Source organism: Astyanax mexicanus, chromosome 12 (assembly GCF_023375975.1).
Source record: "Astyanax mexicanus isolate ESR-SI-001 chromosome 12, AstMex3_surface, whole genome shotgun sequence".
NCBI classification, from domain to species: domain Eukaryota; kingdom Metazoa; phylum Chordata; class Actinopteri; order Characiformes; family Acestrorhamphidae; genus Astyanax; species Astyanax mexicanus.
The window spans coordinates 36441034-36451033 of NC_064419.1; the positions used below are offsets into that span (position 1 = coordinate 36441034).

The window sequence follows — 10000 nt, forward strand, 5'->3', positions numbered from 1 at the left end:
CCCCAACGTGATTTGAACACGCAACCTTCTGATCTGGAGTCAGACGCGCTACCATTGCGCCACAAGGTCAGCGACGCTGTATTGTTCATGTTGCCTATTTCTGGACATCATTATTATTCAAGAGAAACTCAGTAGTTAGGCCTAAAGAGCTCTAACTGGAGAAAAAAAATGGATATCTCAGGAAGTTGAAAACAAGGCATTTAATATGGAACTTTAGGTATGAGGTCAAAGATGGATTAAGTAATGGGATAAGTATCCTAATTCTCGATTTGCTGAGATGTAGTATTTGAGTGTGAGTCACCTTATCTGGCACGATAGAATTTTCAGTCAGGGCCCGGATAGCTCAGTCGGTAGAGCATCAGACTTTTAATCTGAGGGTCCAGGGTTCAAGTCCCTGTTCGGGCGTTTGCCAATTTCTTACAAGTATGAGTTTAAGAATGCAGGAGTCTCTTGCTTTCCAGATGCTTTCCGGCTGTTCAGAAGACAGTCAGGGGCCAAGCCTAGAAAATATTCCTCCCTTTTCTAATTGACCACCATGCTTCAGTTGAACAATGTGAATTCGCTGTAAGAAAGAATCTGTAAAGGTCCGGATGGCTCAGTCGGTAGAGCATCAGACTTTTAATCTGAGGGTCCAGGGTTCAAGTCCCTGTTCGGGCAGCCAAAGCTTGTGCTTCTTTGTTACCAATTAAACCTTTAAATAGCCTCAAGTGAGCATGACCTATAAAGGTTAAAATTGCCCTGCAAGTGACTCAAAGAACTCTGTGTAACTGAGGTACTTTTAAAGTTGTGGACTAACTGGTCCCACTCAATGACTAGATTAAAAGCAATATTTGACCCCGACGTGATTTGAACACGCAACCTTCTGATCTGGAGTCAGACGCGCTACCGTTGCGCCACGAGGTCATCGACGCTGTAGTGATCATGTTGCCTATTTTTGGACATCATTATTATTCAAGAGAAACTCAGTAGTTAGGCCTAAAGAGCTCTAACTGGAGAAAAAAATGGATATCTCAGGAAGTTGAAAACAAGGCATTTAATATGGAACTTTAGGTATGAGGTCAAAGATGGATTAAGTAATGGGATAAGTATCCTAATTCTCGATTTGCTGAGATGTAGTATTTGAGTGTGAGTCACCTTATCTGGCACGATAGAATTTTCAGTCAGGGCCCGGATAGCTCAGTCGGTAGAGCATCAGACTTTTAATCTGAGGGTCCAGGGTTCAAGTCCCTTTTCGGGCGTTTGCCAATTTCTTACAAGTATGGGTTTAAGAATGCAGGAGTCTCTTGCTTTCCAGATGCTTTCCGGCTGTTCAGAAGACAGTCAGGGGCCAAGCCTAGAAAATATTCCTCCCTTTTCTGCTTGACCACCATGCATCAGTTGAACAATGTGAATTCGCTGTAAGAAAGAATCTGTAAAGGCCCGGATGGCTCAGTCGGTAGAGCATCAGACTTTTAATCTGAGGGTCCAGGGTTCAAGTCCCTGTTCGGGCGGCCAAAGCCTGTGCTTCTTTGTTAAAAAATTAAACCTTTAAATAGCCTCAAGTGAGCATGACCTACAAAGGTTAAAATTGCCCTGCAAGTGACTCAAAGAACTCTGTGTAACTGAGGTACTTTTAAAGTTGTGGACTAACTGGTCCCACTCAATGACTAGATTAAAAGCAATATTTGACCCCGACGTGATTTGAACACGCAACCTTCTGATCTGGAGTCAGACGCGCTACCGTTGCGCCACGAGGTCATCGACGCTGTAATGTTCATGTTGCCTATTTTTGGACATCACTATTATTCAAGAGAAACTCAATGGTTAGGCCTAAAGAGCTCTAACCGGAGAAAAAACTGGATATCTCAGGAAGTTGAAAACAAGGCATTTAATATGGAACTTTAGGTATGAGGTCAAAGATGGATTAAGTAATCGGATAAGTATCCTAATTCTCGATTTGCTGAGATGTAGTATTTGAGTGTGAGTCACCTTATCTGGCACGATAGAATTTTCAGTCAGGGCCCGGATAGCTCAGTCGGTAGAGCATCAGACTTTTAATCTGAGGGTCCAGGGTTCAAGTCCCTGTTCGGGCGTTTGCCAGTTTCTTACAAGTATGAGTTTAAGAATGCAGGAGTCTCTTGCTTTCCAGATGCTTTCCGGCTGTTCAGAAGACAGTCAGGGGCCAAGCCTAGAAAATATCCCTCCCTTTTCTGCTTGACCACCATGCATCAGTTGAACAATGTGAATTCGCTGTAAGAAAGAAGCCGTAAAGGCCCGGATGGCTCAGTCGGTAGAGCATCAGACTTTTAATCTGAGGGTCCAGGGTTCAAGTCCCTGTTCGGGCGGCCAAAGCCTGTGCTTCTTTGTTACCAATTAAACCTTTAAATAGCCTCAAGTGAGCATGACCTATAAAGGTTAAAATTGCCCTGCAAGTGACTCAAAGAACTCTGTGTAACTGAGGTACTTTTAAAGTTGTGGACTAACTGGTCCCACTCAATGACTAGATTAAAAGCAATATTTGACCCCGACGTGATTTGAACACGCAACCTTCTGATCTGGAGTCAGACGCGCTACCGTTGCGCCACGAGGTCATCGACGCTGTAATGTTCATGTTGCCTATTTTTGGACATCATTATTATTCAAGAGAAACTCAGTAGTTAGGCCTAAAGAGCTCTAACTGGAGAAAAAACTGGATATCTCAGGAAGTTGAAAACAAGGCATTTAATATGGAACTTTAGGTATGAGGTCAAAGATGGATTAAGTAATCGGATAAGTATCCTAATTCTCGATTTGCTGAGATGTAGTATTTGAGTGTGAGTCACCTTATCTGGCACGATAGAATTTTCAGTCAGGGCCCGGATAGCTCAGTCGGTAGAGCATCAGACTTTTAATCTGAGGGTCCAGGGTTCAAGTCCCTGTTCGGGCGTTTGCCAGTTTCTCACAAGTATGAGTTTAAGAATGCAGGAGTCTCTTGCTTTCCAGATGCTTTCCGGCTGTTCAGAAGACAGTCAGGGGCCAAGCCTAGAAAATATTCCTCCCTTTTCTGCTTGACCACCATGCATCAGTTGAACAATGTGAATTCGCTGTAAGAAAGAAACTGTAAAGGCCCGGATGGCTCAGTCGGTAGAGCATCAGACTTTTAATCTGAGGGTCCAGGGTTCAAGTCCCTGTTCGGGCGGCCAAAGCCTGTGCTTCTTTGTTACCAATTAAACCTTTAAATAGCCTCAAGTGAGCATGACCTATAAAGGTTAAAATTGCCCTGCAAGTGACTCAAAGAACTCTGTGTAACTGAGGTACTTTTAAAGTTGTGGACTAACTGGTCCCACTCAATGACTAGATTAAAAGCAATATTTGACCCCGACGTGATTTGAACACGCAACCTTCTGATCTGGAGTCAGACGCGCTACCGTTGCGCCACAAGGTCATCGACGCTGTAATGTTCATGTTGCCTATCTTTGGACATCATTATTATTCAAGAGAAACTCAGTAGTTAGGCCTAAAGAGCTCTAACTGGAGAAAAAACTGGATATCTCAGGAAGTTGAAAACAAGGCATTTAATATGGAACTTTAGGTATGAGGTCAAAGATGGATTAAGTAATGGGATAAGTATCCTAATTCTCGATTTGCTGAGATGTAGTATTTGAGTGTGAGTCACCTTATCTGGCACGATAAAATTTTCAGTCAGGGCCCGGATAGCTCAGTCGGTAGAGCATCAGACTTTTAATCTGAGGGTCCAGGGTTCAAGTCCCTGTTCGGGCGTTTGCCAATTTCTTACAAGTATGAGTTTAAGAATGCAGGAGTCTCTTGCTTTCCAGATGCTTTCCGGCTGTTCAGAAGACAGTCAGGGGCCAAGCCTCGAAAATATTACTCATTTTTCTGCTTGACCACCATGCATCAGTTGAACAATGTGAATTCGCTGTAAGACGGAAACTGTAAAGGCCCGGATGGCTCTGTCGGTAGAGCATCAGACTTTTAATCTGAGGGTCCAGGGTTCAAGTCCCTGTTCGGGTGGCCAAAGCCTGTGCTTCTTTGTTACCAATTAAACCTTTAAATAGCCTCGAGTGAGCATGACCTATAAAGGTTAAAATTGCCCTGCAAGTGACTCAAAGAACTCTGTGTAACTGAGGTACTTTTAACGTTGTGGATTAACTGGTCCCACTCAATGACTAGATTAAAAGCAATATTTGACCCCAACGTGATTTGAACACGCAACCTTCTGATCTGGAGTCAGACGCGCTACCATTGCGCCACAAGGTCAGCGACGCTGTATTGTTCATGTTGCCTATTTCTGGACATCATTATTATTCAAGAGAAACTCAGTAGTTAGGCCTAAAGAGCTCTAACTGGAGAAAAAAAATGGATATCTCAGGAAGTTGAAAACAAGGCATTTAATATGGAACTTTAGGTATGAGGTCAAAGATGGATTAAGTAATGGGATAAGTATCCTAATTCTCGATTTGCTGAGATGTAGTATTTGAGTGTGAGTCACCTTATCTGGCACGATAGAATTTTCAGTCAGGGCACGGATAGCTCAGTCGGTAGAGCATCAGACTTTTAATCTGAGGGTCCAGGGTTCAAGTCCCTGTTCGGGCGTTTGCCAATTTCTTACAAGTATGAGTTTAAGAATGCAGGAGTCTCTTGCTTTCCAGATGCTTTCCGGCTGTTCAGAAGACAGTCAGGGGCCAAGCCTAGAAAATATTCCTCCCTTTTCTAATTGACCACCATGCTTCAGTTGAACAATGTGAATTCGCTGTAAGAAAGAATCTGTAAAGGTCCGGATGGCTCAGTCGGTAGAGCATCAGACTTTTAATCTGAGGGTCCAGGGTTCAAGTCCCTGTTCGGGCAGCCAAAGCTTGTGCTTCTTTGTTACCAATTAAACCTTTAAATAGCCTCAAGTGAGCATGACCTATAAAGGTTAAAATTGCCCTGCAAGTGACTCAAAGAACTCTGTGTAACTGAGGTACTTTTAAAGTTGTGGACTAACTGGTCCCACTCAATGACTAGATTAAAAGCAATATTTGACCCCGACGTGATTTGAACACGCAACCTTCTGATCTGGAGTCAGACGCGCTACCGTTGCGCCACGAGGTCATCGACGCTGTAGTGATCATGTTGCCTATTTTTGGACATCATTATTATTCAAGAGAAACTCAGTAGTTAGGCCTAAAGAGCTCTAACTGGAGAAAAAAATGGATATCTCAGGAAGTTGAAAACAAGGCATTTAATATGGAACTTTAGGTATGAGGTCAAAGATGGATTAAGTAATGGGATAAGTATCCTAATTCTCGATTTGCTGAGATGTAGTATTTGAGTGTGAGTCACCTTATCTGGCACGATAGAATTTTCAGTCAGGGCCCGGATAGCTCAGTCGGTAGAGCATCAGACTTTTAATCTGAGGGTCCAGGGTTCAAGTCCCTTTTCGGGCGTTTGCCAATTTCTTACAAGTATGGGTTTAAGAATGCAGGAGTCTCTTGCTTTCCAGATGCTTTCCGGCTGTTCAGAAGACAGTCAGGGGCCAAGCCTAGAAAATATTCCTCCCTTTTCTGCTTGACCACCATGCATCAGTTGAACAATGTGAATTCGCTGTAAGAAAGAATCTGTAAAGGCCCGGATGGCTCAGTCGGTAGAGCATCAGACTTTTAATCTGAGGGTCCAGGGTTCAAGTCCCTGTTCGGGCGGCCAAAGCCTGTGCTTCTTTGTTAAAAAATTAAACCTTTAAATAGCCTCAAGTGAGCATGACCTACAAAGGTTAAAATTGCCCTGCAAGTCACTCAAAGAACTCTGTGTAACTGAGGTACTTTTAAAGTTGTGGACTAACTGGTCCCACTCAATGACTAGATTAAAAGCAACATTTGACCCCGACGTGATTTGAACACGCAACCTTCTGATCTGGAGTCAGACGCGCTACCGTTTCGCCACGAGGTCATCGACGCTGTAATGTTCATGTTGCCTATTTTTGGACATCATTTTTTTTCAAGAGAAACTCAGTAGTTAGGCCTAAAGAGCTCTAACTGGAGAAAAAACTGGATATCTCAGGAAGTTGAAAACAAGGCATTTAATATGGAACTTTAGGTATGAGGTCAAAGATGGATTAAGTAATCGGATAAGTATCCTAATTCTCGATTTGCTGAGATGTAGTATTTGAGTGTGAGTCACCTTATCTGGCACGATAGAATTTTCAGTCAGGGCCCAGATAGCTCAGTCGGTAGAGCATCAGACTTTTAATCTGAGGGTCCAGGGTTCAAGTCCCTGTTCGGGCGTTTGCCAGTTTCTTACAAGTATGAGTTTAAGAATGCAGCAGTCTCTTGCTTTCCAGATGCTTTCCGGCTGTTCAGAAGACAGTCAGGGGCCAAGCCTAGACAATATCCCTCCCTTTTCTGCTTGACCACCATGCATCAGTTGAACAATGTGAATTCGCTGTAAGAAAGAAGCTGTAAAGGCCCGGATGGCTCAGTCGGTAGAGCATCAGACTTTTAATCTGAGGGTCCAGGGTTCAAGTCCCTGTTCGGGCGGCCAAAGCCTGTGCTTCTTTGTTACCAATTAAACCTTTAAATAGCCTCAAGTGAGCATGACCTATTAAGGTTAAAATTGCCCTGCAACTGACTGACAAAACTCTGTGTAACTGAGGTACTTTTAAAGTTGTGGATTAACTGGTCCCACTCAATGACTAGATTAAAAGCAATATTTGACCCCGACGTGATTTGAACACGCAACCTTCTGATCTGGAGTCAGACACGCTACCGTTGCGCCACGAGGTCAGCGACGCTGTAGTGTTCATGTTTCCTATTTTTGGACATCATTATTATTCAAGAGAAACTCAGTAGTTAGGCCTAAAGAGCTCTAACTGGAGAAAAAACTGGATATCTCAGGAAGTTGAAAACAAGGCATTTAATATGGAACTTTAGGTATGAGGTCGAAGATGGATTAAGTAATGGGATAGGTATCCTAATTCTCGATTTGCTGAGATGTAGTATTTGAGTGTGAGTCACCTTATCTGGCATGATAGAATTTTCAGTCAGGGCCCGGATAGCTCAGTCGGTAGAGCATCAGACTTTTAATCTGAGGGTCCAGGGTTCAAGTCCCTGTTTGGGCGTTTGCCAATTTCTTACAAGTATGAGTTTAAGAATGCAGGAGTCTCTTGCTTTCCAGATGCTTTCCGGCTGTTCAGAAGACAGTCAGGGGCCAAGCCTAGAAAATATTCCTCCCTTTTCTGCTTGACCACCATGCATCAGTTGAACAATGTGAATTCGCTGTAAGAAAGAATCTGTAAAGGCCCGGATGGCTCAGTCGGTAGAGCATCAGACTTTTAATCTGAGGGTCCAGGGTTCAAGTCCCTGTTCGGGCGGCCAAAGCCTGTGCTTCTTTGTTACCAATTAAACCTTTAAATAGCCTCAAGTGAGCATGACCTATAAAGGTTAAAATTGCCCTGCAAGTGACTCAAAGAACTCTGTGTAACTGAGGTACTTTTAAAGTTGTGGACTAACTGGTCCCACTCAATGACTAGATTAAAAGCAATATTTGACCCCGACGTGATTTGAACACGCAACCTTCTGATCTGGAGTCAGACGCGCTACCGTTGCGCCACGAGGTCATCGACGCTGTAATGTTCATGTTGCCTATTTTTGGACATCATTATTATTCAAGAGAAACTCAGTAGTTAGGCCTAAAGAGCTCTAACTGGAGAAAAAACTGGATATCTCAGGAAGTTGAAAACAAGGCATTTAATATGGAACTTTAGGTATGAGGTCAAAGATGGATTAAGTAATGGGATAAGTATCCTAATTCTCGATTTGCTGAGATGTAGTATTTGAGTGTGAGTCACCTTATCTGGCACGATAGAATTTTCAGTCAGGCCCCGGATAGCTCAGTCGGTAGAGCATCAGACTTTTAATCTGAGGGTCCAGGCTTCAAGTCCCTGTTCGGGCGTTTGCCAATTTCTTACAAGTATGAGTTTAAGAATGCAGGAGTCTCTTGCTTTCCGGCTGTTCAGAAGACAGTCAGGGGCCAAGCCTAGAAAATATTCCAACATTTTCTGCTTGACCACCATGCATCAGTTGAACAATGTGAATTTGCCATAAGAAACAATCCTTAAGGGCCCGGATAGCTCAGTCGGTAGAGCATCAGACTTTTAATCTGAGGGTCCAGGGTTCAAGTCCCTGTTCGGGCGGCCAAAGCCTGTGCTTCTTTGTTACCAATTAAACCTTTAAATAGCCTCAAGTGAGCATGACCTATAAAGGTTAAAATTGCCCTGCAAGTGACTCAAAGAACTCTGTGTAACTGAGGTACCTTTAAAGTTGTGGACTAACTGGTCCCACTCAATGACTAGATTAAAAGCAATATTTGACCCCGACGTGATTTGAACACGCAACCTTCTGATCTGGAGTCAGACGCGCTACCGTTGCGCCACGAGGTCATCGACGCTGTAATGTTCATGTTGCCTATTTTTGGACATCACTATTATTCAAGAGAAACTCAATGGTTAGGCCTAAAGAGCTCTAACCGGAGAAAAAACTGGATATCTCAGGAAGTTGAAAACAAGGCATTTAATATGGAACTTTAGGTATGAGGTCAAAGATGGATTAAGTAATCGGATAAGTATCCTAATTCTCGATTTGCTGAGATGTAGTATTTGAGTGTGAGTCACCTTATCTGGCACGATAGAATTTTCAGTCAGGGCCCGGATAGCTCAGTCGGTAGAGCATCAGACTTTTAATCTGAGGGTCCAGGGTTCAAGTCCCTGTTCGGGCGTTTGCCAATTTCTTACAAGTATGAGTTTAAGAATGCAGGAGTCTCTTGCTTTCCAGATGCTTTCCGGCTGTTCAGAAGACAGTCAGGGGCCAAGCCTAGAAAATATTCCTCCCTTTTCTGCTTGACCACCATGCATCAGTTGAACAATGTGAATTCGCTGTAAGAAAGAATCTGTAAAGGCCCGGATGGCTCAGTCGGTAGAGCATCAGACTTTTAATCTGAGGGTCCAGGGTTCAAGTCCCTGTTCGGGCGGCCAAAGCCTGTGCTTCTTTGTTAAAAAATTAAACCTTTAAATAGCCTCAAGTGAGCATGACCTATAAAGGTTAAAATTGCCCTGCAAGTGACTCAAAGAACTCTGTGTAACTGAGGTACTTTTAAAGTTGTGGACTAACTGGTCCCACTCAATGACTAGATTAAAAGCAATATTTGACCCCGACGTGATTTGAACACGCAACCTTCTGATCTGGAGTCAGACGCGCTACCGTTTCGCCACGAGGTCATCGACGCTGTAATGTTCATGTTGCCTATTTTTGGACATCATTTTTTTTCAAGAGAAACTCAGTAGTTAGGCCTAAAGAGCTCTAACTGGAGAAAAAAATGGATATCTCAGGAAGTTGAAAACAAGGCATTTAATATGGAACTTTAGGTATGAGGTCAAAGATGGATTAAGTAATCGGATAAGTATCCTAATTCTCGATTTGCTGAGATGTAGTATTTGAGTGTGAGTCACCTTATCTGGCACGATAGAATTTTCGGTCAGGGCCCGGATAGCTCAGTCGGTAGAGCATCAGACTTTTAATCTGAGGGTCCAGGGTTCAAGTCCCTGTTCGGGCGTTTGCCAGTTTCTTACAAGTATGAGTTTAAGAATGCAGCAGTCTCTTGCTTTCCAGATGCTTTCCGGCTGTTCAGAAGACAGTCAGGGGCCAAGCCTAGACAATATCCCTCCCTTTTCTGCTTGACCACCATGCATCAGTTGAACAATGTGAATTCGCTGTAAGAAAGAAGCTGTAAAGGCCCGGATGGCTCAGTCGGTAGAGCATCAGACTTTTAATCTGAGGGTCCAGGGTTCAAGTCCCTGTTCGGGCGGCCAAAGCCTGTGCTTCTTTGTTACCAATTAAACCTTTAAATAGCCTCAAGTGAGCATGACCTATTAAGGTTAAAATTGCCCTGCAACTGACTGACAAAACTCTGTGTAACTGAGGTACTTTTAAAGTTGTGGATTAACTGGTCCCACTCAATGACTAGATTAAAAGCAATATTTGACCCCGACGTG

General features: G+C 43.4%; 29 non-coding genes across 29 annotated transcripts in view; 16 read left to right on the plus strand and 13 right to left on the minus strand.

The window, feature by feature from the left end:
• Positions 1–69, minus strand: part of trnaw-cca (transfer RNA tryptophan (anticodon CCA)) — a 72-nt gene extending 3 nt beyond the window's left edge. Inside the window, exon 1 of the tRNA in view lies at positions 1–69. This exon is cut by the window's left edge and continues 3 nt beyond it. This is a non-coding gene — a tRNA (tRNA-Trp).
• A 263-nt stretch (positions 70–332) lies between these two features.
• trnak-uuu (transfer RNA lysine (anticodon UUU)) lies at positions 333–405 on the plus strand. The gene has a single exon. It is a non-coding gene; the product is annotated as a tRNA-Lys (tRNA).
• Positions 406–831: 426 nt separating this feature from the next.
• trnaw-cca (transfer RNA tryptophan (anticodon CCA)) lies at positions 832–903 on the minus strand. Its single transcript has one exon. It is a non-coding gene; the product is annotated as a tRNA-Trp (tRNA).
• Positions 904–1417: 514 nt separating this feature from the next.
• Positions 1418–1490, plus strand: trnak-uuu (transfer RNA lysine (anticodon UUU)). Its single transcript has one exon. It is a non-coding gene; the product is annotated as a tRNA-Lys (tRNA).
• Positions 1491–1665: 175 nt separating this feature from the next.
• trnaw-cca (transfer RNA tryptophan (anticodon CCA)) lies at positions 1666–1737 on the minus strand. Its single transcript has one exon. It is a non-coding gene; the product is annotated as a tRNA-Trp (tRNA).
• Positions 1738–1999: 262 nt separating this feature from the next.
• On the plus strand, positions 2000–2072 carry trnak-uuu (transfer RNA lysine (anticodon UUU)). The gene has a single exon. It is a non-coding gene; the product is annotated as a tRNA-Lys (tRNA).
• Positions 2073–2251: 179 nt separating this feature from the next.
• Positions 2252–2324, plus strand: trnak-uuu (transfer RNA lysine (anticodon UUU)). Its single transcript has one exon. It is a non-coding gene; the product is annotated as a tRNA-Lys (tRNA).
• Positions 2325–2498: 174 nt separating this feature from the next.
• Positions 2499–2570, minus strand: trnaw-cca (transfer RNA tryptophan (anticodon CCA)). Its single transcript has one exon. It is a non-coding gene; the product is annotated as a tRNA-Trp (tRNA).
• A 262-nt stretch (positions 2571–2832) lies between these two features.
• Positions 2833–2905, plus strand: trnak-uuu (transfer RNA lysine (anticodon UUU)). The gene has a single exon. It is a non-coding gene; the product is annotated as a tRNA-Lys (tRNA).
• Positions 2906–3084: 179 nt separating this feature from the next.
• Positions 3085–3157, plus strand: trnak-uuu (transfer RNA lysine (anticodon UUU)). The gene has a single exon. It is a non-coding gene; the product is annotated as a tRNA-Lys (tRNA).
• Positions 3158–3331: 174 nt separating this feature from the next.
• On the minus strand, positions 3332–3403 carry trnaw-cca (transfer RNA tryptophan (anticodon CCA)). Its single transcript has one exon. It is a non-coding gene; the product is annotated as a tRNA-Trp (tRNA).
• Positions 3404–3665: 262 nt separating this feature from the next.
• trnak-uuu (transfer RNA lysine (anticodon UUU)) lies at positions 3666–3738 on the plus strand. Its single transcript has one exon. It is a non-coding gene; the product is annotated as a tRNA-Lys (tRNA).
• Positions 3739–4164: 426 nt separating this feature from the next.
• On the minus strand, positions 4165–4236 carry trnaw-cca (transfer RNA tryptophan (anticodon CCA)). Its single transcript has one exon. It is a non-coding gene; the product is annotated as a tRNA-Trp (tRNA).
• A 762-nt stretch (positions 4237–4998) lies between these two features.
• Positions 4999–5070, minus strand: trnaw-cca (transfer RNA tryptophan (anticodon CCA)). The gene has a single exon. It is a non-coding gene; the product is annotated as a tRNA-Trp (tRNA).
• Positions 5071–5584: 514 nt separating this feature from the next.
• trnak-uuu (transfer RNA lysine (anticodon UUU)) lies at positions 5585–5657 on the plus strand. Its single transcript has one exon. It is a non-coding gene; the product is annotated as a tRNA-Lys (tRNA).
• Positions 5658–5832: 175 nt separating this feature from the next.
• On the minus strand, positions 5833–5904 carry trnaw-cca (transfer RNA tryptophan (anticodon CCA)). Its single transcript has one exon. It is a non-coding gene; the product is annotated as a tRNA-Trp (tRNA).
• Positions 5905–6418: 514 nt separating this feature from the next.
• Positions 6419–6491, plus strand: trnak-uuu (transfer RNA lysine (anticodon UUU)). The gene has a single exon. It is a non-coding gene; the product is annotated as a tRNA-Lys (tRNA).
• A 174-nt stretch (positions 6492–6665) lies between these two features.
• Positions 6666–6737, minus strand: trnaw-cca (transfer RNA tryptophan (anticodon CCA)). Its single transcript has one exon. It is a non-coding gene; the product is annotated as a tRNA-Trp (tRNA).
• A 262-nt stretch (positions 6738–6999) lies between these two features.
• Positions 7000–7072, plus strand: trnak-uuu (transfer RNA lysine (anticodon UUU)). The gene has a single exon. It is a non-coding gene; the product is annotated as a tRNA-Lys (tRNA).
• Positions 7073–7251: 179 nt separating this feature from the next.
• Positions 7252–7324, plus strand: trnak-uuu (transfer RNA lysine (anticodon UUU)). Its single transcript has one exon. It is a non-coding gene; the product is annotated as a tRNA-Lys (tRNA).
• Positions 7325–7498: 174 nt separating this feature from the next.
• trnaw-cca (transfer RNA tryptophan (anticodon CCA)) lies at positions 7499–7570 on the minus strand. The gene has a single exon. It is a non-coding gene; the product is annotated as a tRNA-Trp (tRNA).
• A 503-nt stretch (positions 7571–8073) lies between these two features.
• trnak-uuu (transfer RNA lysine (anticodon UUU)) lies at positions 8074–8146 on the plus strand. Its single transcript has one exon. It is a non-coding gene; the product is annotated as a tRNA-Lys (tRNA).
• Positions 8147–8320: 174 nt separating this feature from the next.
• Positions 8321–8392, minus strand: trnaw-cca (transfer RNA tryptophan (anticodon CCA)). Its single transcript has one exon. It is a non-coding gene; the product is annotated as a tRNA-Trp (tRNA).
• Positions 8393–8654: 262 nt separating this feature from the next.
• trnak-uuu (transfer RNA lysine (anticodon UUU)) lies at positions 8655–8727 on the plus strand. The gene has a single exon. It is a non-coding gene; the product is annotated as a tRNA-Lys (tRNA).
• Positions 8728–8906: 179 nt separating this feature from the next.
• On the plus strand, positions 8907–8979 carry trnak-uuu (transfer RNA lysine (anticodon UUU)). The gene has a single exon. It is a non-coding gene; the product is annotated as a tRNA-Lys (tRNA).
• Positions 8980–9154: 175 nt separating this feature from the next.
• On the minus strand, positions 9155–9226 carry trnaw-cca (transfer RNA tryptophan (anticodon CCA)). Its single transcript has one exon. It is a non-coding gene; the product is annotated as a tRNA-Trp (tRNA).
• A 262-nt stretch (positions 9227–9488) lies between these two features.
• On the plus strand, positions 9489–9561 carry trnak-uuu (transfer RNA lysine (anticodon UUU)). Its single transcript has one exon. It is a non-coding gene; the product is annotated as a tRNA-Lys (tRNA).
• A 179-nt stretch (positions 9562–9740) lies between these two features.
• Positions 9741–9813, plus strand: trnak-uuu (transfer RNA lysine (anticodon UUU)). Its single transcript has one exon. It is a non-coding gene; the product is annotated as a tRNA-Lys (tRNA).
• A 174-nt stretch (positions 9814–9987) lies between these two features.
• Positions 9988–10000, minus strand: part of trnaw-cca (transfer RNA tryptophan (anticodon CCA)) — a 72-nt gene continuing 59 nt past the window's right edge. Inside the window, exon 1 of the tRNA in view lies at positions 9988–10000. This exon is cut by the window's right edge and continues 59 nt beyond it. This is a non-coding gene — a tRNA (tRNA-Trp).